Source organism: Erinaceus europaeus, chromosome 7 (assembly GCF_950295315.1).
Source record: "Erinaceus europaeus chromosome 7, mEriEur2.1, whole genome shotgun sequence".
Classification (NCBI taxonomy): Eukaryota; Metazoa; Chordata; class Mammalia; order Eulipotyphla; family Erinaceidae; genus Erinaceus; species Erinaceus europaeus.
This window is the reverse complement of record NC_080168.1, coordinates 84,948,705-84,972,769: the sequence shown is the minus strand read 5'-3', so window position 1 is coordinate 84,972,769 and position 24,065 is coordinate 84,948,705. Positions and strand designations below refer to the sequence as shown.

General features: G+C 40.9%; 1 long non-coding RNA gene across 2 annotated transcripts in view; it reads right to left on the bottom strand.

Moving 5' to 3' along the window:
- The window catches only part of LOC132539293 (uncharacterized), a 113,923-nt gene that overhangs the window by 69,259 nt on the left and 20,599 nt on the right, over positions 1–24,065 (bottom strand). The window contains exon 3 of one of the 2 annotated variants that reach the window (XR_009550551.1): positions 21,527–21,590. The exons of the other annotated variant lie outside the window; for it this stretch is intronic. This is a non-coding gene — a long non-coding RNA (uncharacterized LOC132539293). The remainder of the gene's footprint in view (positions 1–21,526; positions 21,591–24,065) is intronic. 2 annotated transcript variants of the gene reach the window in all.

Sequence of the window (24,065 nt, the reverse complement as noted above, 5' to 3'; positions counted from 1 at the left end):
GTACAGATTCTAATCTCAGGAAAAATATTTGTCACTCATGTGACCCAGTACAGAAGCCGGATGGGCTCTGGTCCTACCATTTAAAGGGACAGTCATGCTCAAGTACCAGAACCCACAGAAGAAAGAAACTATGTCTGTGACCTAGATCCTGTCACTGGCCTTTGAAACTCTGAATCACACAACTCACAAAGGGAGGGAGATTCTCATCTCTCTCTGCTACACATTTCTCCCTAAGCCAAAAAAAAAAAAAAAAAACAATGACTAAAGGAAATCCTTTGTGTGGGAGACTTCCTACCATTCCATAGATACCATTAAAAAAAAAAAGGCTCATGGAATTGGGGCCACCTCTTCTGCCAAAAACCCCACGTGGACCTTGATGAAACGACCATTTTGGTCTTCCTGTTGAAGTTATTTTGCAAGTAACCATGGTCGTCATCATCTAACTAGGCTTCCTAAGGGAAGACATGCTCATAACCATGGTGCTTAATCAAAATCTTTGACAAAAGACCAGGTTTTTTTGTTTGTTTGTTTGTTTGTTTGTTTGTTTGTTTGTTTTTGCCATAGTCCTCATGAAAAGGATTTTTCACTCCTGGGGACACTGAAACTATGATCAGAGTTCCAATCAGACATTGTTATAAGAACAAATCTGTGTGAGATTTTATATTACCTCTCACTTCCCAATGGTGAACTCAACACTAGTCTTTGAAAAACTAACCTTCTGCCAATAATGCTAACCAGAGTCTCTTGCCTATGACTTTATCTGGGAAAAGTTATGATGCCGAAGCCCAAAGCTCCCAGCTTCCTGAAACGTTACACATGTGCAGCAAAACACTTATCTGTTCCTGTGAGAATGTAAAACACTACAAGTCTTTCTTCATGAGCAATCACAAATTTAGTGTCTGTAGTAGACTTGCTTGGTGAGTTTGGTATGCCCTGTCTCTGAGCTGCTACAACCACAGAGCATGCCTCAGGTGAACATTCAATATGCACATTTAAAAAATTCTGATTTTCATGGCCTAGGAGGTGGCACAGTAGAAAAGACATTGTTCTCTCAAGCATGAGGTCCTGAGTCTGAGACTCAACATCACAGGGGTTATTATTATTATTACTACTATTTAATTCTGACTATCTAAAAATTGAATCTAGCTATACTCGTTTTTCTAAATAATCACTGAATAGAATGCATTGTACTGAGGCACATGTATTCTATGATCAGTGTTGTGATAATTTGAGAGGCTTTCTACTGAGAAAATGTTCCCTGGGGGAGACATTGTAAGGGTAGCTCTATCTATCATCTATTTGTTTGTTATGTTTATTATCTGTCTCCCCTCGATGGACTAAAAGCCATGCCTTTAAGAGCAGAGATTTATGTTGGTTTGATTGACAAGTCCTCAGTGTCTAAGAAGGACCTGGCTCATAAAATATAGTGCATGCCAAATGAATAAAATCTGTAACAGTCAGAGGGGATAAAGGGAGATGGGTAGATTACTTAAAAAAAAAAAAAAAAAAAGGGAGTTGGGCTGTAGCTCAGCGGGTTAGGCACAGATGGCACAAAGCACAAGGACCGGTGTAAGGATCCCAGTTCAAGCCCCCGGCTCCCCACCTGCAGGGGAGTCGCTTCACAGGTGGTGAAGCAGGTCTGCAGGTGTCTCTCTTTCTCTCCCCCTCTCTGTCTTGCCCTCCTCTCTCCAGTTCTCTCTGTCCTATCCAACAACGACTACAACAATAAAGACAACAAGGGGCAACAAAAAGGAATAAATAAATAAATATTTTTTTAAAAACCTAGCATTTATAGGGAGAAGCTTTGAAAAGAGCAGTGGGATAGGAGCTGGGAGGACTAAGTTTTGAGTCCTCGATTACATGAGATGTGACCATGAGCCTAACTCTGGGCCATATACATAGCCCCCTGATTCTACCCCTGAGTTTCTATCTGATTCCAGTAGAGAGGAGGAAGCCACAGTCAACAGCAGGGGTGGGGACCCGTGAAACCATTTTTTCTGGTTTAGCTAAGGAACTGCTGGCAAGACTTTAAATTCAATAAACTGGGTGCTGAACAGTGGGGCACCTGTTTGAGGGCACATGTTACAGTGTGTAAGGACCCAAGTTCAAATCCCTGGTCCTTCCCTGTAGGGGGGAAGCTACACAAGCCATGAAGCAGGGTTACAGGTCTCTCTTTCTGTCTCTCTCCCCCTTCCCTTCTCTCTGTCTGAATTTATTCAATAAATAAATAACATATTTAACAAAAAGTAAATTTATATTTTAAAATAAACTCAATAAATTAAGAAGCTTTGTTTATCACAACATTAAGTGCTAATCTTGAAGTTAATATTTTTTGCCCATGAATGATGTTATAAACATCCAATGGTCCTTGGCAAAAAAAAAAAAAGTTCTCCCATGCTTGAGCTATAGGAAGGAACTATGGAGAGTGGAATGAGGAGACAAACAAATGAGAGAGAAAGCATCAGATTTGGTTTAGAAAGTGAAGTAGGTAGGGGGAGCTGGGCGGTAGTGCAGCGGGTTAAGCACACATGGCGCAAAGTGCAAGGGCTGAAGTAAGGATTCCTGTTCCAGCCCCAGGCTCCCCACCTGCAGTGGAGTTGATTCGCAAGCAGATCTGCAGGTGTCTATCTTTCTCTCCTCCTCTCTGTTTTCCCCTCCTCTTTTGATTTCTCTCTGTCCTAACCAACAACAACAGCTATGACAACCATAACAATGACAACAATAGCAACTAAAATAAGGGCAACAAAATGGGGAAAATAGCCTCCAGGAGCAGCGAATTCATAGTGCAGGCACCCAGCCCCAGTGATAACCCTGGAGGCAAAAAGGAAAGAGAGAAAAAAAGAAAGAAAGAAAGAAAGAAAGAAAGAAAGAAAGAAAGAAAGAAAGGGAAAAGAAAGTGAGGTATGTCTTTGCCCTCCCTAGCACCACCCCTTCCTGCTATATCACACCACACAACAAGGCAGTATTGGAAACCCACATTCAGGAGTAGCAGAGGGTGTTTCAGGGGCTCAGTCTGCTCTCCCTTTAACAACATTCCTGCAGGCAGAGAAAGAGCGTGGGGCCAGCAAAGAGGCTGTGGCTTCCCCTGAGTGTCACCCACTGGCCAAGCTGAGCTTCCTGTAGGTGTGTCCCCAGCTGCTGTTCCCAGTGGAGGCTCCCACACAATAAACACAGGCTGAACAGCACAAATCAGTGAGGGCTGTGCTTGGCTTCTGGGGCTGGAAAAGCAATTCTAGCCATCAAAAAAATGAATGAGTCCTGGCTCAGTGTGATAGCCCACTTGGATAGTTCATTGCTTTGCCATGTGTGATACTCAGGTTCCAAAACAGGCCCCACCACGTTGAAGGAAGCTTCAGTGCTGTGATCTCTTTCACTCTTCCTCACTGTTTATATCTAAAAAATAAATGAATGTATGAGTCCTTGTCCAAGACAGAGGTAGGCAATGGAGGAAGGTCTCCACACCACTCAGTCACAAGCTGCAGACAAGCTACCCATGTGTGAGGTTATAATGACAAGGTAGTCAGAGGCTAGCATGCTTCCAGTCACTGAGCTAGCTACAGTATGAACATCATTACACATCCCCCCTCCCCAAATAGTCTATCCTTTTCTTACAGATTAAGGAATGGAGGTTCAGAGAGCTTAAATGACTTGCCGACGGCCATACAATCAAGCTATGGAAAAGACAGGGCTAAATCCACAGGATCTAGTCCAATCCCTTTCTACCATACAACATTTAAAAGAGTTCTGAGCTTTCACCTCTGAAACTCTGGAATTCAAACCTCCCTTCCCAAATGTTTCACTTCTCCAAGATGAGGACTGAAATCCAGACATGTTCTCACCCCTCCCATCCTAAAATGGGCCTCCCCACCACAGTCCTCCGGTTCTGGTCCAATCTCTTTCCTGCCACTGTGGTGAAAACACTTTAGAAAGTTTGCAAAACTCTTGTCTCACCTTACTCTCTACTGCCCCCCCCCACCGCTAAGTGTCAAGGGGTGTCCTGATAAGATCACCAGCTAGCCCCGTGTTATTCAGTAGACTTTTGTTTTGATGCTAATTTTCTGTGATTTCTTAGCCCTTTTGACACCCTAAGTGATGATCCTGTTCCCCACTGGGGAGCCTCTCTGCCCTTGCTTCTGGCTTTCCTCTCAGTTCTCTACTATCCATGCAGTCAATCAGTGCCACTGGAACTCTGTCCAGTCTTTAAATGTTGAGGAGTCTGTCCTGGGCTCCTGCTTCCAACTCTGGACACCATTCTGTGAGAGGGAACCAACCTCTCTGGCTCTCATGCCTTTCTCTGACTGATAGCCAAACCTTCACCTCCTGCCTCCTTCATGTCTGGAGCAAAGCTGCAGCCCGATATATTCAGCCTGCTGGGCTCCCTCCTGGCCACCAGGAGAAGCAGTCTCTCTACAGGACTTGTCAAATCTAACTCCAACCTCATTTCTCCCACTAACCACAGCAGCCTTTCAGAACAACTGACTCTGTCTCTTCTGGGGCACCAAACAGTTATTGCTCCCTCTTTCAGTAAAGGCTCTGAACTGCCTTTGCCCTGGCTCACTTCCACCCATCTTCTAGGTTTCCATGTCGATATCACTTCCCATGGGAAGTGAGCTCCTGTTGCCCAGCACATCTCCCCATCAAAGCACCTGCTCCATTGTAAAGTCATGTCCTGCCTATTACCTCTGTGTCCTCCACCAAACTCAAAACATGCTACTCAACCTTTCCCAACCCCTGTAGTTTTTGAACCATGTATTTCTGGCATGCAATAAATATTGTTCAAGTGAATGCATGCATGGATGGCAAAATGGGAACAACAACATCACTTGATCTGGCCTTAGGATCCTCTCAACACCAATGAACCAAGAACCGCATGAATCTGCACAGAGCTGGGCTGAGTGTCATTCATAAACCCTGCTTCCTAGTGAGTTCTCTTCACTCATCACTGGTGATCTCTACTCCTAAAAACTATCGATAGAACTTTATCCTACAAGCTGACTCTCATGGGTGTAAATCATCTTAACTACAAAGACCATCAGTCAGTGGCCTGATTCTATCATCACCCTGCCTCTGAGCACATTGTCCAACTGTGCTCTTAGGCTTCTGTCAATCTGGTGATAAACGCTGGTCACCAAAAGTGCGGGAATAGGATAGCTCCATGCTATGGACAAGGCTATGGTCTAATAGTCCTCAGTGCCCAGGAGCATCTTCTCCAAAAGGACTGGCTACAGTACTTCTGGATCCATGCAAGCAGCCTCTGACTGTCCGTGTGGACATCTCTGTATGTGAGTGTCTGCTCAGCCACAGTTGCAACCAAATTCAGCCTCTTCCAATCCCATGCAACACTGTAGGAGATGATGGCAACAGTAGATTCACTCCCTCTTCACCCAGCCCATCCCTTGCTTGGGTTTGCCCCAAATGGGCCACACATGTGGGAAAACACAAGCCCTTCTACTTGCCATCCAGCTGTTTCAAGATACTACCATATTCTCAGACAGAAAACATCTGGTTGATCAGTCAACCCCCCCGTGCACATTTTGCCCAGATGTTTGCTGTCATATAAAACTGACAGAATCTTTCTCCCTCAAATCTGTCTCTCTTTTGTTGTTGTTGTTGTTGTTGTTGTTCTTGTTATTGTTTTATCTCCACTGCCATTACAAAAGGGGCATTTCAGGAGAAAATTGTCATTCTGGAACAAGCATAACTGAGTTCCCTCACTGTAGCTTTGAAAGGCTCATCCAGCCAGTGACTCCCAGGGGCCCAGGCAAGCTGTTTGTCCCCACGCACCTTCGGTTCCTTCCCTGAAAGAGCCAATTATAAACACCGCTCACTGTCGCTTCCAAAGGATGATATTAATAGAAGTTGGAGGTTGTTTCTTAGAGAGAAGCTTCTATAAATACAGAACTCTGTTATGATCTTACCCTATTATTTGCCAATCAACATCTATGATGTGCCAGTTTACTCATACTAGGGTTTCTTGTTGCAAAGTAGTTAACAATCAAACACTCCAGCAAATCCTCAAGATTATAGATATATTTATTTATCAATATCAGCTGTGTTGATCCATTCATCAACTGAGTGAGCACACAGACATCTATTGGGTTATTGGAAATTTTGTGTTGTGTTTTTTCTGGGTTTTGTATGCAAAAATGTGCCATGGCTTTTCCGACAACCCAGTATGTGCCTTGATGATGTGTTGATATTTTGGAATAAAGATAAGGACACTGAGAAAAGCAAGACTTAGAATTGGTCTTGAATTTTTTGTCATCTCTAATAGCTCACAAAGGCTGTGGAACAAAATACTGCCCACAGAGTGACTTAAACAACAGAATCTAGTGTCCAAAAGTGCAGACAGCTGGAAGTCCAGGATCCAGATGTTGGTAGGCTTGGTATCTCCTGAGGCCTCTCTCTCTCTCCTAGCCTGATAGACAGCCCTATTCTCACTGGGTTCTCGAATGATCTTCACTCCCCCATGTGTGTAATCCTTGGTGTCTCTCCCCTTATGAGGACACCAATCAGATGAATGAGAACCCCATCTTGTCAACTTTATCTTAACCACTATTTGATTCCTCTTAAATATGACTACATTCTGAGACAGTGGAGGTTGAGAACTTGGGATGTGAACTAAGGGGCACAGATCAATCCAAAAATCCACCTGATTGGATGAGTTAAAAATAATGAAGTAGTGGCATTAAGATTTTATTAAGGACTGTAGCAGGGGAGGTGCCTCAGTAGGTAGAGAATGCGACATGCACACATGAGGCCTCAAGTTCAATGCCTGGCACCACATATGCCAGTGTGGTAGCCCTTCTCATAAGAAACTAAAAAATATATATATTTTAAAGCATGTTAAGAATGATAACAGAGGAGATGCAAGATGATTTTGAAGCAGTTAATAGAACATCTAACCCAGCTTCCGTGAGTTGAGAACAATCAAGGAACATACGTGAGGAGGAGGTGCTACCAGTACTGAACAGCAATGAAGAGTCCAGCACATGAAAGTAATTCAGTATGACTGAAACACAAAATGCAATAGAATGGAAGCAAGAAGTAAGGTTAGAGAAGATGATGGGGCCAGTAGAAGCATAGAAATGAAATAACAGGAAGTGGTAAACACAGTAGAGCACATACGTTGCCATGCTTGAGGATCCAGGTTCAAGCCTCTATCTATTACCTTTATGTCCTCCACAGACTTAAAACATACTTAACTCAACCTCTCTCAACCCCTGTAGCTTTTGACCCATGTATTGTTGGCATACAACAAATATTGCTCAAGTGAATGGATGGATGGATGGCGGAATGGGAATGACAATGTCAATTAATCTGGCCTCGGGACCCTCTCAATACCAAAGAGTCGAGAGCTACCTGAGTCTGCATGGAGCTGAACTGAGTGCCATTCATAAAAAACTGCTTCCTAATGCGTCCTCTTCACTTACTACTGGTGATCACTTGCAGTGGTGGTGGTGGTGGAGCTTTGTTAGCAGTGGAGCAGGGATCTCTCTTACTCTCCCTCTCTTGCTGTCTCTGTTAGATAAAAATAAAGAAAAATAAAAAAGCTTCCAGGAATAGTGGGATCATCCTGCAGGAACTAAACTCTAGTGATAACTCTGGTGGCAAACAAAAAAAGTACAGAAAGAAGACTGGGCTCACTGTAGAAATGTATGTTGGGAGTGGTTCCATAACACGTGGACTTTATAACACATTTGTTTGGGAGACTTTTGTAGTTTCTGCAAGACCAAAGGCCAGGAGAGCACTCAGAGACAGCTCTATCATCCACATGATAGTTAACGGGTCTGAGAATTAGGCATCAGCCAAGACCCCAGAGAACACGTGAGTAGCCAGGAAGTTGAAGCCACCAGGAAAGAGAAGATCCTTCACCGAACACACAGAGGGAAAGAAAGGCCAGCAAGGGAGCTTCGAGGTAATAGTTACATGAGGAAAACCATGGCACCATGGCTACTCATAGGCCTGGTAGTGCATGAAGCCTAAAGGCTCTGGGAGGAGAAGACGTCAGAATATTCTGTACAAACAGCAAACACACACACACACACACACAAACATACACACACACACACACACACTATGCTGTAACAATGAAAGGAAAGGAGCAATTTAAAAAGCTGATATAAAAGTGAAGAGGAGATCTGAATCAGGCTTAAAGGACAATTATTATCTTCTAAGGTAACACTACCCTAAGAGCTAAATCATAAAACATAAGCTGCATGGTCATCTGTCAATAACATATGAAAGTTTCAAACAACTGTGACTGGAGGAATAGCTGAACTGGTAGACCATTAGACTTGCATGCCTGAGGTTACAAATTTGTTCCTCAGCACTGTATGTGCCAGAGTGGTGTTCTGGCTACTCTCTCTGCATCTCTGTCATATAATCAATAAAATTAATCTTTTAAAAGAAGTTCCAAAACATAGAAGAGAGGCTCTGTGCCATGCAGTCTTTTAGGGACTATGTGGGTGAAGGTTCCACTCGCTGCTCTAACTTGAATAGCAAAATTGTCTTGGTATTTACATGCAGCATGCCAACATACAGCAGGCCTGAGGTAGTGCAAATCAACTTCACCACAGATAACAGAGAAGGAGCCTAGGAAACACCGTCTGCTAGAGGAACAGAGAACTAGGGTCTGGCTGGTAGGGAGGATATTTCCTCGCCAGGTTAATATGAGGGAAGACACACCAGGTAGGAAGACTCAGGACAAGGATTTTCAATATGTATTCAGGGATTATGATCAGGTGAAATTGTCTCTAACTGAGAATTCATGCTGGGGCACACTGGGAGAAAAAAAAAACTGCAAAAAGAGGCTGGATCCAGAGTGAACACAACTTTACATATCTACTAAGAATGTTAAGCTTCTTTATCAGCCATCTAGGGACCTAATGAAAGTACTAAAATGACTTTTCACTGGAAATTATTTTTCAAGAAGGCAGGGGCAAAGCTATTCATCAGTGAGGAAGAAATAACTATAGATACTCTGGTCAAATCTTGCTAATCACTGAATCCAGAAAGAGAAGAGTCTCTGCTTTAGTGCATTTTTGAAAACTTAATGGTAAAATGTTTTTAAAAGCTAGTGGGGGCTCTTTAGAAGTCTTTCACTGTACATACAAAATAAGAAACCTGAACAATGGAGGGGAAAAGCTTTTATTCATCTATTAGCTTCTACTGTAAAAGCAACTAGTCTATCTGTGACCACTTTGAAAGTTGTAGGACAAGAAAGTTTTCACCAAAGATATTCTTTTGGAGGGAGGGGTCCCTGCTATTATCACTACAGGGATAGTTCAACTCCTGCATAAAATCAACCCCTGGATGGACTCACTGCTCTTTCTCTGGTGTTCCAGAATTGTCTTAACAAGCAATGTTAAACTTCTATCCATTTTCTAAATCTACTCAATGGGCTTTGATTAAAATTGAGTCCTGAAAAATCACAAAAGTCCTCTGTGGGATCATGACTTGTTGGGTTTATCATCAATTCCTAGCCTTGTGAAGCTGAGTTCTATTGGCATCACTGGTGCCATATTTGTTCAAACATTTTTGTTTGTTTGTTTCAAGAATCAGTTAAGACTTTTTATTAAGAAACATTCATAGGGGCAAGGTGTGGCACACCTGGTAGAGTACACATGTCACCATGTACAAGGATCTAGGGTCAAGCCCCAGGTCCCCACTTACAGGGAGAGAAGTTTCAAAACTGGTGAACCAGTACTGTAGATGTCTCACTTTCTCTCTCCCTCTCCATCTCCTCCTTCCCTCTCAACTTCTCTTTGTCTCTATCCAATGAATAAATAAATAAATAAAATGTATGAATCCAACTGTAAACATTTTTTAATGTTTTGGCTTCAAAACTTTCAAGTGCTCAAGATTTGGCAAGGTTTTTGTATCACTTTTTCATAGAGGAACAAAAGATTTCTGGGAACACAATTTTCAAGTGTTAGATAGCCATGATATTCTTTGAAATCTAGCAAAACCTTTTTTGCTCTTACAGAGACAAAACACACAATGGGAAATGTGGGGAGAAAATAGGAAAAAAAAAACAATGATCAGACAAATTTTAGTATTTTGCAGCTGCTGAACCTAGTCAAGTTACATAGTTTCTATGAGTCTATATAACATGAGAAAAGTACCTACTACCAGGATCATTATAGGGATGAAATGAAATAACACATATCAAGTGCCTGTCAGGATTGGGCACATAATGTAAATCTTCCTCAACTTACAGTGTGATTTGCAAGTTGGAGTTGTCAGAAGTAGACAATGTATTTGATACGCCTAACCTGAACATCATAGCTTAGTCTAGCCTGTCTAGAATAGCTCTGAACACTTACAGGAGCCTACAGTTGAGCAAAATTATCTCACACAGCCCTGTATTGGCAATGAATACAGTATGGAATTCTCCCATACTTTATTGAAGACTGAACTGAAAATGGAAACAGTTTAAAGAGTAAATTACCCTGACTGAGGGCTGGGCCTCATTGTGACTCCCCGGGATCACAGGCGGGTTTTGGATGGTATGTCACTAGCCCAGGAAAAGATCAAAATCCAAACTCCAACATATTACTCCTACCAAATGTAGATTGCTTTTGCACCACTGTGACATTAAATATGTATGTATGTGTATATGTATGAATGTATGTATAGATATAGATATCAGTCTGATCATCATAAGTCAGGGATCACCTGTACAGTGTGAGGAAAATATGTTCCTCAGATATCTTCCTCCACCTCTTACATACACACTGTGTTCAGGTCACTGTCATCCACGTGTAAGCCATACAGCCAGAGAGTGGCTCAGTGGTAGAGTGCAGGACTTGCATGTCTGAGGCCCCAGCTTGATCACTGGCATCACATATGACAAAATGATATTATAGTTCTCTCTGTGGGTCATAAAGTAAGTAATCTTTGTTTAAAAAAAAAAAGCAAATGTAAGACCTTACATGAACTCAAGTAGACCAGCATTGTTGTTGTCTGTACCCCGCCCCCAACAGGCACAGGTCCCCTTGTAAGCCGTAGTATTTCCTGCTCCTTGTCTTCTGTCTCAGATCCATTAGCAATAATTGGCCTCCTTGAAATGTTACCTATATTGGCAGATCAGCCTTGTTGGGAACACACTATTGTTTTCATGGGTTGTTAAGCACAGAGAACAGAACATCTCCAGGGACTCTGTGAATGGGACAGCATAGCAAATGGTGCTTGTCTGACCTGCCCTTGCCACTTCCAAATGTTCTTTTTCCAAAGAAGGCAGGCCCTTAGTTGGTTGATTCCTTTGGTTCTTCTCCCTGTTCCAATTTAGTACCCTTGCTTTCATCTAGATATTTAAAAATTTTTATTTATTTATTTTTAATTGGAAGACACAGAGAAATTGAAAGGGGAGGAGAGAGAGAGAGAGAGAGAGAGAGAGAGAGAGAGAGAGAGATGCAGCACTGCTTTACCACTTATGAAGCTTTTTCCCTGCAGGTGAGGACCTGGGGCTTGAACCAGGGTTCTTGTGCATTGTCGCATGTGCACTCAACCAGATGTGCTACTACTTGGCCCCTCTTCTAGATGTTTTATATAGGTTTAAGTCAATTATTCACATTAAGTTATTTTTGTAAAATGTTACCATTATATATTTAATTGATGTTGTATCTTCAGGTGGAAAAAGTTCCATTCTACTCCCAGTTTACTAAGAAAGTTTTTCAAGAATAGACACTGGGTTTTAGCAAATGTTATTGATATGAGACTATATATGTTTTTGTCATTTTTAGTTCACTAATATGGTATATTATATTGATGGCTTTTAGAATGGTAAACCAGCTGGAATCCCACTTGATCAACATGTATTACCATTTTTATACGCTGTTGCATTAAATTTGCCAAAAATTGACTTAAATTATTTTGCTTCTGTATTTATGACTGGAAGTGGTCTGGATCTTTCTTTCCTTGCAATATATTCTGTGGTGTCACTATTATAACACACACACACACACACACACACACACATATATTTGAATAAGAGACCGAAATTGAGAGAAAAGGGGTAGAGGGGGGGGAGAGAAAGACACTTGCAACACAGTTTCACTGCTCATAAAGATTTCCCAGTGTAGGTGGGACCAGAGGCTTGAACCCAGGGTTCATGTGCATGGTAACTCAAATACTCAACTAGGTGTTCCACTGCCCAGCTTCTGTGTCATAGCTATTTAATACCAATTATTCAGTGATTCAGAATGATTTTCTTTTCATTTTGAATTCTGTAAGAGTGAGTATAGAGTTGTGGTAACTGCTTTTTTTCTGTGTTTGGCAAAATATATATATATATTCTAAGTAAATCACCTAAATCTGGAGTTCTCTCTATAGGAAAAAAAAGAGAGAGAAAAATGTTTAAATTGAATATTTGTATAGGTATATGTTTCTCCTTACATGCATTTTGGTAGCTTTTGCCTTTTAATGATCATTCTATTTTAATTAAACTGTCAAGTTAACTAGCAGAAGTTGTTCATCACACACATGCACAAACGCACGAGCATGTGCATAAGTACACGTGTGTAAAATCTCTAGTGATGCTACCTTCCTCATTCATTTATCTTTTTAATTTTTGTTCCTTTTTATCCACTGGATTCTTCTGCCTCCAGAATTCTACCACTCTTGGAAGTTTTTTTTTTTCCTTTAACTTTTAATTTCACAGAAAGGGAGAGTCAGAGAGAGGAGGAGAGACACCACAGCACCACTCCACAGAGCTTCCCTCAGTGCTGTAGACAGCACTGCCATATTGTGTCAAAGGTGTGATCCTAGACCCTTCTGCAAGGTAAAATGTACCAGGGAAGCAATCTCCTGGGCCCTCTCATTCTTGACTGTAATTACTGTATCCTCTTCTTCTTCTAATCAAGTTGACTTTAGTTTTATCCATTTGATTGACTGAGTAACTCAAAAAAACCAACTTTTGATTTAACTGATTTTCCTTTTGTTTTTTTTATTTCTCCTTCACTGGTTCCAATGAAGCAGATTCAATAGTCAAAGCTCTTTATTTTTTTTTCTTTTGCTTGTGTTGGCTTTAACTTGCTGTCATGAATTTTGATTTTTATATGCCATGAATGTCATACTTAATTGCTTTTATTCTTACTTAAATAGAGCTTTATCATGAATTTTGAACAATTTGACAATGATGTGACTTGACGTAGTTTTCTTCAGGTATCTCATTGTTGGGGTTCATGGAACTTTTTGGAACTATGAATTTATACTCTCCATCGAATGTATAAAACTTTGAACAATTGTTTCTTCACGTGATTTTCTATGTTCTTCCATCTCAAATGGGTTCCGAATATAGTCCAAATAGGCAGCTAGAAGTTATTCCACAGATCATTAGTGCCCTTTAACCTCCTTCAGCCAACACCATCCCGTTTCTCTTATATATGGAACTTCGGTTCGTTTAAGTCTCTATGTCCTGAAGGCACAGAATTATGATGATAGATGCAGTATGAATCTCTATCCTGTAGTCTTGTAATTTTGTAAACCAAACCACTATTCAGTCACTAATAGAAGTTCTAAAAAAGAAAGAAGGAAAGAAAGAAAGAAAGAAAAGAAAGGAAAAAAAGAAAAAGAAAAACAAGAAAAGAAAAGGTTCTGTGGGGGCCAGGCAGTGGAGTAAGTGGAGTATTTGGTTGAGCACACGTTCCCATGTTTAAGGACCCAAGTTCAAACCCCACTCCCCACCTGTAGGGGGAAGCTTCATAAGTGGTGAAGCGGGGCTACAGGTGTTTCTCTTTCTCTCCTCATCTCTATATTCTCCTTCTTTCTCTATCTCTCTCTCTCTGTTTATAAATAAAAATAAATATAAAGGAAGAAAGGAAGGGAGGGAGGGAGGGAGGGAGGAAGGGGAAAAGAATGACCCCTGGAAGTGGTGGGTTCCTTATGCAAGTACCAAGCTCCAGTGATAACCCTGGCAGCAATAAATTTTAAAATAATAATAATAAAGTTTCTTTTAACTACTTTTATAATGTGTAATCTAGTCAATCTTATGTTTTTCCATCTCAGACACTGTAATGTTCCTCTTGTGAACCTTGATAAATGTTTTTCCTATGTTCCATGACTCTAGACATCATTTTTAATGTATAAAATACAGCTTAGTAACTATTATAATGTTCTTTCCTGCCAATTTAAACCTCTTTGTCAGTTCTAAATTAAATGTGTTTGTCTCAATAGATCAATTTTTTTATTATCTTTATTTAGTTGTTGGATAGAGACAGCCAGAAATCAAGAGGGAAAGGGGGGATAGAGAGGAAGAAAGACAGAGACACCTGCAGCACTGCTTCACCACTTGTGAAGCTTTCCCCCTGCAGGTGGGGACCAGGAACTCAAACCTGGGTCCTTGCGCACTGTAACAAGTGTGCTCAACCAGGTGCGCCACTACCCAGCCCCATCAGTAGATCAAATTTTTATCTTCATTTAATTTGTACTTTATTATTTCTTCACATGCCTGGTAAATTTTGTTTTAGCTCCAGACATAGTGTCATTTACAGTATTACTGAGTACTTCTGTATTGCTGTAAATAGTCTTCAATTATACTCTGGTTCACAGTTGTATTTATTGGGAAAAGTTTCTATATTTGGGGATCATTTTAAATTCAAAGTTTGTTAAGACTAAAAAAGAGCTCCGTTCACAGGTAACTAATTGGCCCACTACTGATAACAACTCTTGCAAGAATTGCTAGCTCCTGACCCAGATGGTGACTTTTCCCCTTCTGGTGGGTGTGGAAAGGTGCTATCCCTGGCCTGTGAGGGCACCTGGCATCACTTCCTCTCATCGGTTTTCCCCAGACTCAGGGAGTCTCCACATGCGCACAGATGAACCAGTACTTGAGAGGGGCCCTCTCTGAATGTGTGTTTTCCCTTTCTGTGCAATTGCTTCTTTCGTGTCCTGTTCTCTGAACTCTGGAGAGGTTCTCAACTGGGCTTTCTCAATTCAGGGAGCCCCTGCCTGAGTCACCTTTTCTGTGTCATTGTGTGAAAATACTCTCAGTAGAGGAAGTCAAGGGAACCCTGAGCAGAGACTCCAAGCCACTTTCCTACACAACTAATCATGAATTTTTTGGTATGTGTTTATTTCTTTGTTTGTTTATTGGATAGAGATGGAGAGAAACCAAAAGGAAAGGGAAGAGATTGAGAGGGAAAGAGGAAGAGAGACACTTGCAGCACTGCTTCAGCACTCCTGAAGCTTTCCTTCTGCATGTGAGGGCTGGAGGCTTGAACCCAGGTCCTTGCACGTTCTATCACTGTACTCAACCAGGTGCACCACTGCCCAGTCCAAGCTCATGAGTTTTTGATGAAGGTACTCTCTTTTCTTCTCTTTGTAATATGATATCCAGCAAGGAGAGTAAGTTTTCAACTAAGATTTGCTAACCTGAAAGAAAGTCATAAACACCTTCCAAAGTGGGAAAAACTAAGACCTTCACAGGATGGGTGACTTCCCAAATTCATTCTCCAGAAAACCATTCACGTCCCTTTTCTCCATTTGTCAATCAGGAAAATTCCAGAAGGTGGGTCAAACACGCATTTTTATTCTGATGGATTTAGAATTAAACATCAAATAAGCATTAATTTTCTCTTTTCTAAGATTCAGAAACACAATTTCACATCCTGAAGAAAGCTTCACACGATATGCCTTAAATGTGAACATTATAAAAATCAAGAACAAATAAATATGAAAACAGAGTGTTTCTGCTCCCAGAAGACAAGAGAAATAGGGTAGTATTGCTATTGCTCATAGTCATTTCTCAGAATGCTTTTGAAGACTAAGGTAACTTTTAATAAGCAGAAATAATTAATTACTACACAATACTGCCCAGTAAAAAGTCCTGCGCTGGTTAAAAAAAATAACTGGGAGTCGGGCAGTAGCTCAGTGGGTTAAGCTCATGTGGCACAAAGCACAAGGACCAGCATAAGGATCCCAGTTTGAGCCCCCAGCTCCCCACCTGCAGGGAAGTTGCTTCACAGGTGGTGAAGCAGGTCTGCAGGTGTCTATCTTTCTCTCCTCCTCTCTTCCCTTCTTCTCTCCATTTCTCTCTGTCTTATCTAACAATGATGACATCAATAACAACAACAATAATAACTACAACAATTAAAAAAACAAGGGCAACAAAAGGGAAAATAAATATAAAAAATTTTTTTAAATCATCTTCCTCCAGAAAGTCTCCTACACTGAATGGTCATAACACCTGAGAAGGCAGCCTGAGAGAAGAAAAGATGTTCTGGCCTGCTTGTAGCAGGTGACCTCTTGGCAATCTTGGAAAATATCCTCTTTAGAGCAGTTGTTGATTCATTGGGGGCAATCTCTCACAGATGATGAAAAAGCTATGAAATGTGAAGTCAGGTGATGGAGTCAGAATTAGGAATCCTACTCAACCACTTGTTATATGTGTGATAATTTAAAAATAATAATAATAATAATGGCCTCAGTTTTCATATTGGTTTCCTAGGGCTGTCCTGCCAAATATCACAGGCTGGGAGTCCAAACTACAGAAATGTATTCACTCTGCAAAAGACTGGAGTCAAAAATCAAAGAATGTGCCAGCAGGTTTCATTCCTCCTGAGGTCTCTCTTCCTGACTCATAGGCATCATCTTCTCACTGTGTCCTCCTCGGGTGGCTATCTCTGATTTTGTGTCCAAACTCCCAATTCTTATAAGACCACCAGTCAGACTGGATTAGTGCTCATCCTAACAAAAGCATTTTAAAAAAATTAATCAATTGTATTTGTTTATTTGACAGAGAGAAATGGAGGAGAGATGTAGAAAGGGTGAAAGAGAGACACCTTAAAACCAGCTTCCCTGTTCATGGAATTTCCCTCGTGCAGGTGGGGAATGAAGTCTTGAAGCAGGGTCCTTGCACATGGTAGTGTGTGTACTCAACTGGAAAAGCCACCCCCCAGGCCCAACACCTCACTTTTAAAGAGAAACTTAGTTATATCTTTCAAAGCCTTACCTCCAGAGTCACCTTCTGAGGCACTAGGAACTAGGGTTTGAGTATATGAATTAGGGGAAGCCATAACTCAAGACCACAAGCATTCCAAAGTCACATTTTCTGCCAGCCAAAAGAAGGAGGTAAAAAGAGTTGCCTTGCAATGTATGAAGATATAGTGAAATATATGGCAGTTTTACTTAAGTGTTTACTCTAGCAAGAAACATAGGAAGAAATACAGGTCATAAATTCATAGCTCAGTGGTCTGGGAGGTGGTGCAGTGGATAAGGCATTGTACTCTTGAGCATGAGGTCCTGAGTTCAATCCCTGGAAGCACATGTACCAGAGTGATGTCTGTTTTTTTTTCTCTCTCTCTCTTGTATCATGTCTCATGAATAAATAAATGAAATCTTTTTTAAAAATCCATAGTTCAATGACTATTCATAAAGTTAGCAAATCCAGTTTCTTCACCCACCAGCCCAAGGGGCAAGCCAAGAGTCTCTTTTTGCCCCTTCTCCAGGAGTTGGGACTAACCTAGCTCTTAACAAGGTAAACTATTTGTATGGATTCTCTTTCATTTGATTTTCTCACTTGGAATTATATCTGTAGGAGTCATCATTTTATTGGGAAGTCTTATAATTTATTAGTTATCACTGATGTACCTAATGAACATGTTACCATTAATTGATGCCTTTTTTTATTGATGGATATGTGAGTTGTCTCCAATTTGAGTGATAACTAGTAAAGTCACTGTAAACACTCCTGTAGGGTTTTTTTTTTTTTCTTGTTGTAAATGGGGATAGAGAAAGGAGAGAGAGGAGAGAGAGAGAAGGAAGAACCAAAGCTTCCTTCAATGCAATAGGGGCAGGGCTCAAACCTGGGTTGCATACATAGCAAGGCAACATACCATTCCAGTGAAATGTTTCACTGCCCCTACTCTCCTACCTTTTTTGGTTGAAAACATAAAAACATTTTTTGAGGCTATATGCTGGCAGAGATGTTGTAAATCATAGCATACATATATTTAACATTGGAAGATTCTGCCCAATGTTTTCCAGAGTAGTTACACAAACTTACAGTCCCACCAGAAGTACAGGAAAATTTTTGTGACAAATAAGGATAACACATAGTTATTTCTTTCATATAGGGAACTTGGAAAATAAGCTGTCAATCTTAGATACATTATGATTTTTTCCACACATCATAATAGAATACAATCCTCAAAATTATTACTCCCGGGAGTCGGGTGGTAGCGAAGCAGGTTAAGCGCATGTGGCACGAAGTACAAGGCTCCCCACCTGCAGGGGAGTCACTTCACAGGCGGTGAAGCAAGTCTGCAGGTGTCTATCTTTCTCTCCCCATCTCTGTCTTCCCCTCCTCTCTCCATTTTTCTCTGTTCTATCCAACAACAAAGATAGCAATAATAACTACAACAATAAAACAATAAGGTCAACAAAAGGGAATAAACAAATATAATAAATATTAAAAAAAAGAAATTATTACTCCCAAAGCATGTTAAAAGATATGGTACATTATGGAGTTGAGTGGCCATGCATCTGGTAGAGTGCACATGTTACAATGCATAAGGATCCAGGTTCAAGCCCCTAGTCCCCACCTTCAGGGGGACCATTTCGTAATTAGTAAAGCGGAGCTGCAGGTGTCTCTTTCTCTCTCATTCGCTACCTCTCCCTTCCCTCTCAGTTTCTCTCTGTTTTTATCTATTTAAAAAATGAATAAAAAATAAAATAACTTAAAAAATTTAAAAACATGTAGTAAATTATTACAAAGTAGTAAGTGAAGAGTACAGGTTACAAAACAAAGATGCAGCTTAAATCTTGTGTTGTTTCTTTTTAAGTAAGTATATCATCGTGTATCTGAATTAAAAGAAGCCAAATGTCAATTCTGATTTTCTCTGAGAGATTGGACTCCGTGTAATTTTTTTCTCTTTCTTCACAGTTTTCATGGTCTTTAAAAAAGTCTTAACAGCCACTTATTGCACGTAGAGTTGTTCAGGGAAAAGGCAATGAAGGTTATCATCGGGTCCTCTCATCGATTTCTAGGGCTGTTGATGAGACACCATGAGAAAATGCTCCTGGAGACTCTGAAAAATATCCAAGTGAGCACTACTGCAATGTCAGCTATTCCTGTCATCATAATCAACGTCTCCTGACTGCTCGGGACACTAGTTGAACAGAAAATTAATAATAAAAGAACTGGTGATGTGATGAATACCTGGGAGAAGGTGATGCAAATAGAGGGTCCCAGCTCAGAGTTTCTGCACCCGAGCTACACTTCAGAATCACTGAGAGAGTTCTTAAAGTGAAAAAGCAGGGGCTGGGAAGTGGCCCACACACAGGTTACCATGCACAAGGGTCCAGGTTCAAGGCCTTGGTGTCTACCTGCAAGGAGAAGCTTTGCGAGTAGTGAAGCAATAATGCAGTTAAATCCTTCCATCCTGACCTGCCTTTCTATCTCCCCCTTTTCTCTTGATTTCACTTTTTTGAATGTTTTTTATCTTTATTTATCTGATAGATAGATTTCTCTCAGTCTCTATCCAGTAAATAATAAGTAAACAAAATATTAAAAAGAAAGAAAGAAAACCTAGAAAGCAAACTAGAATTCTCAGGTGTCAGCATCTCCTGAAAGTATCCCAATAAATTCTGCTCTGCAGTGGCTTGAAAGCTCCTGTATCAAATATACAGGAAACCCTTGGGATCTAAGACACAGATTCTCTGGGTCATGGGAGTGGATGATAGGGCTGAGGGTGCTGAAATGGGGTCAAGTAGTGAAAGAAATCCCCTGATGGTCTGAATCAATGCACACAACCAGGCCTTGGTGCAGTAATGTACGTTACAATCACAGTTTGGCATTTTCCGTTGGCTGGGTTAGGAAAGCTAGAGTCTAGCATCTTCCCAGAAAGTGGTCTATCTCCCATCTAGGAAACTTGCCTAGTCTTTGTGGTGCAGATAATAATGGCAATGCACGTTTTTCTGGCAGATTACAGCTAATTATGAAGTTTCCTGGGCATTACCTCACTAGGGACTTAGAATCCTCTTATTTCTTTTTTTTTAATTTATTTCTTTATTGGGGAATTAATGTTTTACATTCAACAGTAAATACAATAGTTTGTACATGCATAACATTCCCCAGTTTCCCATTTAACAATACAATCCCCACTATGTCATTTATCATCCTTCATGGACCTGTATTCTCCCCACCCACCCACCCCAGAGTCTTTTACTTTGGTGCAATATGCCAATTCCATTTCACCGTTTTCAGCCAATCTTGGATGGACCTTGAAAAAATCATGTTGAGTGAAATAAGTCAGAAACAGAAGGATGAATATGGGATGATCTCACTCTCAGGCAGAAGTTGAAAAACAAGATCAGAAAAGAAAATACAAGTAGAACCTGAAATAGAATCCACTTATTTCTTTACATTGCTGAATATTTATTCCAAACATCTTTCCACTTAATAATTTTAGTAGGATACACAAATTTAAGTGTACAGTCTGGCACTTTTTGATGCTATGTGAAACTATCACCGTAAGCAAGATGATGGGACATATCCCTAATCCTACAAATTTTTACAAATCCTCATGTCCCTTCATAATCTCTTTGTGTCACTCTCACTCCCATATCCACACAACTACAGTTCTTTCTATTACGGTTGATCAGTTTGTATTTTCTATAATTTCTTTTTTTTTTAATATTTTATTTTATTTATTTATTCCCTTTTGTTGCCCTTGTTTTATTGTTGTTGTCGTTGTTGGTTAGGACAGAGAGAAATGGAGAGAGGAGGGGAAGACAGAGAGGAGGAGAGAAAGATAGACACCTGCAGACCTGCTTCACCGCCTGTGAAGCGACTCCCCTGCAGGTGGGGAGCCGGGGTTCGAACCGGGATCCTTATGCCAGTCCTTGTGCTTTGCGCCACCTGCGCTTAACCCACTGTGCTACAGCCCGACTCCCCAATTTCTATCATAACTGTATGGCTCTTTTCATTCACCATAATTATTTGAGATTCACCCACATCAATGCTTTTGAATATTCCACTGCGTGGGTAGGACACACTTTATTCATTTTCCTATGTGTGGACACTGGTGTTGTTTCCATTAAGGGTTATTACAAAGTGAGTAGCAGCACACTTTCATGTGCAAGTCCTTGGACAGATACATGCTCTCAGTTCTTTGGAGGTAAATCCCTAAATAATTATGGTATCTGGTTAACTTTTTGTGAAACAATCAAGCTTTTTGCCAAAGTAGTTAGACCACTTTGCAGTCCCAGAAATAGTCTGGATCCCAAATCCTGATCAGCAACTGGTATGGCCAGTCTTTTTACTTTTAATCTGTTCCTATAGATATGTAGTGACATTTCATCATGGCTACTCCTTCAGTGAAAAAATGATGAACTCCAATGTGACTTCACCCAATACAGATAGAGATATATGCATATAGATATGTAAATATATAGAGACAGACAAGATATGATTAGAAACACAAAAAATATGGTCACAAATCAACTTTGACTAGACAAAGATTTCTTAGAGAGTACAAAAGAAAAAACAATACTATTCATTAAATAATTCATTAGTTCATACCTAAGGCACCAAAGGTCCAAACTTCAATCCTCAGTACTTCCAAAAGCCAAAACTGAGCAGTTCTCTGGTAATAAATAAATTAATTAAATAACAAAATAAGAATTATTCATGATTAAATGGTTTTAAAACTAAATGCATCTATTCATTTGAGTATATTAGTGAGAATGAAAAGGCAAGCACAGTGTGGGAGAGAATTTTGCAAAGCATATTCAAGCAAAAGCTCTGTATTGAGAATGAAAAACTCAATAGAAGAAAGCAGTCCAATTTTTTCTTCTTAGTGGACAAAATAGCTAAATGCACACTTTACAGAGAAAATAGATGAATAGAAAAGTAATGCCTAAAAACATGGTCTCATCATCAGGTCTACGAATCCCTTTTGAGACAGGTAAAGCTACTGTCCACTGGAGAGTGACTCCAGCCGTGAATCTAGGTCAGCATTCTGTGAGAAGAACTGGGGGAGATGGGGTAGGAGAGATGGGAGGAGGCAACAGCTTTATAGAGATATCAACTCACAAAGAGATAAGGCAGGGCCAAGAGCCTATAGACAAATAGCATAGGGAACACATTGGATGGAGGAGCAGAAGCATGCCAGCGGGCAGGGATCTAGCCAACAGGAGTGCTTCAGCTGCAGACGCTAGCGGAACACGGGTACTAGAGCACAAGGCCAGCTGAGGGCCCACTCCCAGGCAGATGACTCACTCAGGGCCCCAGATACCCACAAGGCATCTGCCATGAACAGAGGAGCCTGGAGCCACACTGGGAGTGGATCTGCATGAGCCATAGCAAATCAGAGCCAGGCACAAGACTGGAGGTGGCAGAGCAGAGAACAAGGGAGTCCTGCTTGGTCACAGGAGACTGGCAGGACATGACCTCATTGTAAACAGGTCACACTAAGCAGAAGACTGTAGCTGCACCTTAGAGGCTGTAATAGAAAAAGTCCCTTATAGGAATCAAGGGTCAAGTAAGATTCATTTTGGCTTAATTTCACAACTCAACTTCTAGTTTACTTGGACCTAAATGAAACTTGATTTTTTTTTTAGTATTACTTATCTGTGTGCCTTTCATCTTATCTTTGATCTTACTAATAACAGCCTCCACCCTGTGCCTGATACATATATTATGACAACTCCACAGCCAACAGAAGATCATAAACCCGGAAAGAAACCACACTCTGCCCTCTTTGTATAAAGAAGTTGGCACTGCCAGTCAAGAAGGAAGTGCAGGGGCTGAATGGGATAAGATTTTAAAAAATACAACTTCCCAAATCAAGCATACTATCCGTAGTTCTTCCAGATTTACACTGGTTCCAATTTCTTTTTACCTGTAGTTAACAGATCATTCAGTTTGGCTGACAGATCCTACTATTTACTATTAAACGTGGATGGACATGCATTGAATTGATATGAATTCCTTCTCACAACACTTTTCTATGTCTTGGGTCAATTTTCTTTTTTAAAATATTTTATTTATTTATTTATTTATTTTGAAATAGAGACAAAGAAATTGAGAGGGAAAGGGAAAAAGATGGGGGGCTGGGCAGTGATGCACTGGATAAGCACACATAGTACAAAGCACCAAGGACCCGCTTAAGGATTCCAGTTCCAATTCCCAGCTCCCCACCTGCAGGGGTGTCACTTCACAAGTGGTGAAGCAGGCCAGCAGGTGTCTATCTTTCTCTCCTCCTCTCTATCTTCTCCTCCCCTCTCGACTTCTCTCTGTCCTATTCAATAAAATCAATTAAAAATGGCCACCAGGAACAGTGGATTTGTAATGTAGCCCCAGTGACAACCTTAGAGGCAGAGAGAGGGAGACGGAGAGGGAGAAGGAGAGGGAGAGGGAGAGGGAGAGAGAGAAGGAGAGGGAGAGGGAGAGGGAGAGGGAGAGAGAGAGGGAGAGGGAGAGGGAGAGGGAGAGGGAGAGGGAGAGGGAGAGGGAGAGGGAGAGGGAGAGGGAGAGGGAGAGGGAGAGGGAGAGGGAGAGGGAGAGGGAGAGGGAGAGGGAGAGGGAGAGGATGCAACACTACTTCATTATTCGTGAAGCTATCCTCTCTGCAAATGGGAACTGGGAACATGAACCCAGCTACTTTCACACTGTTATATGCCTACTTTACTGAGCAGTTCCTTTGAGTTCATTTTCTTAGTTGCTTTTACTTTTAATGTAATTTTTTTATTGCCACCAGGGTTATCTCTGGAGCTCAGTGCCCACATGACTAATCCACTGCTCCTGGACACCTTTTTTCTTCTCTCTTTTGCTAGAAAGAGAGAGAGATACATGTAGTACTGCTTCCCCCCCTGACAAATCTCCTCTGCAGGTAGGGACAGGGGCTTAAACTTGGGTCCTTGCCTGTGTTAATGTGTGCGCTCTACCAAGTGTGCCACCAGTCAGCACTTTAATTTTGTGAACATTACCCTAAAAGCCAATCATTGGATATAATAGATTGCAGGTCGAAGTTCACATGGAAATACAAGAGCCCCATCATAGTCACTATACACTGAGTTTCAAAACATTAAGTTTCAGAGTTGCTCATAACTTTCTTGAG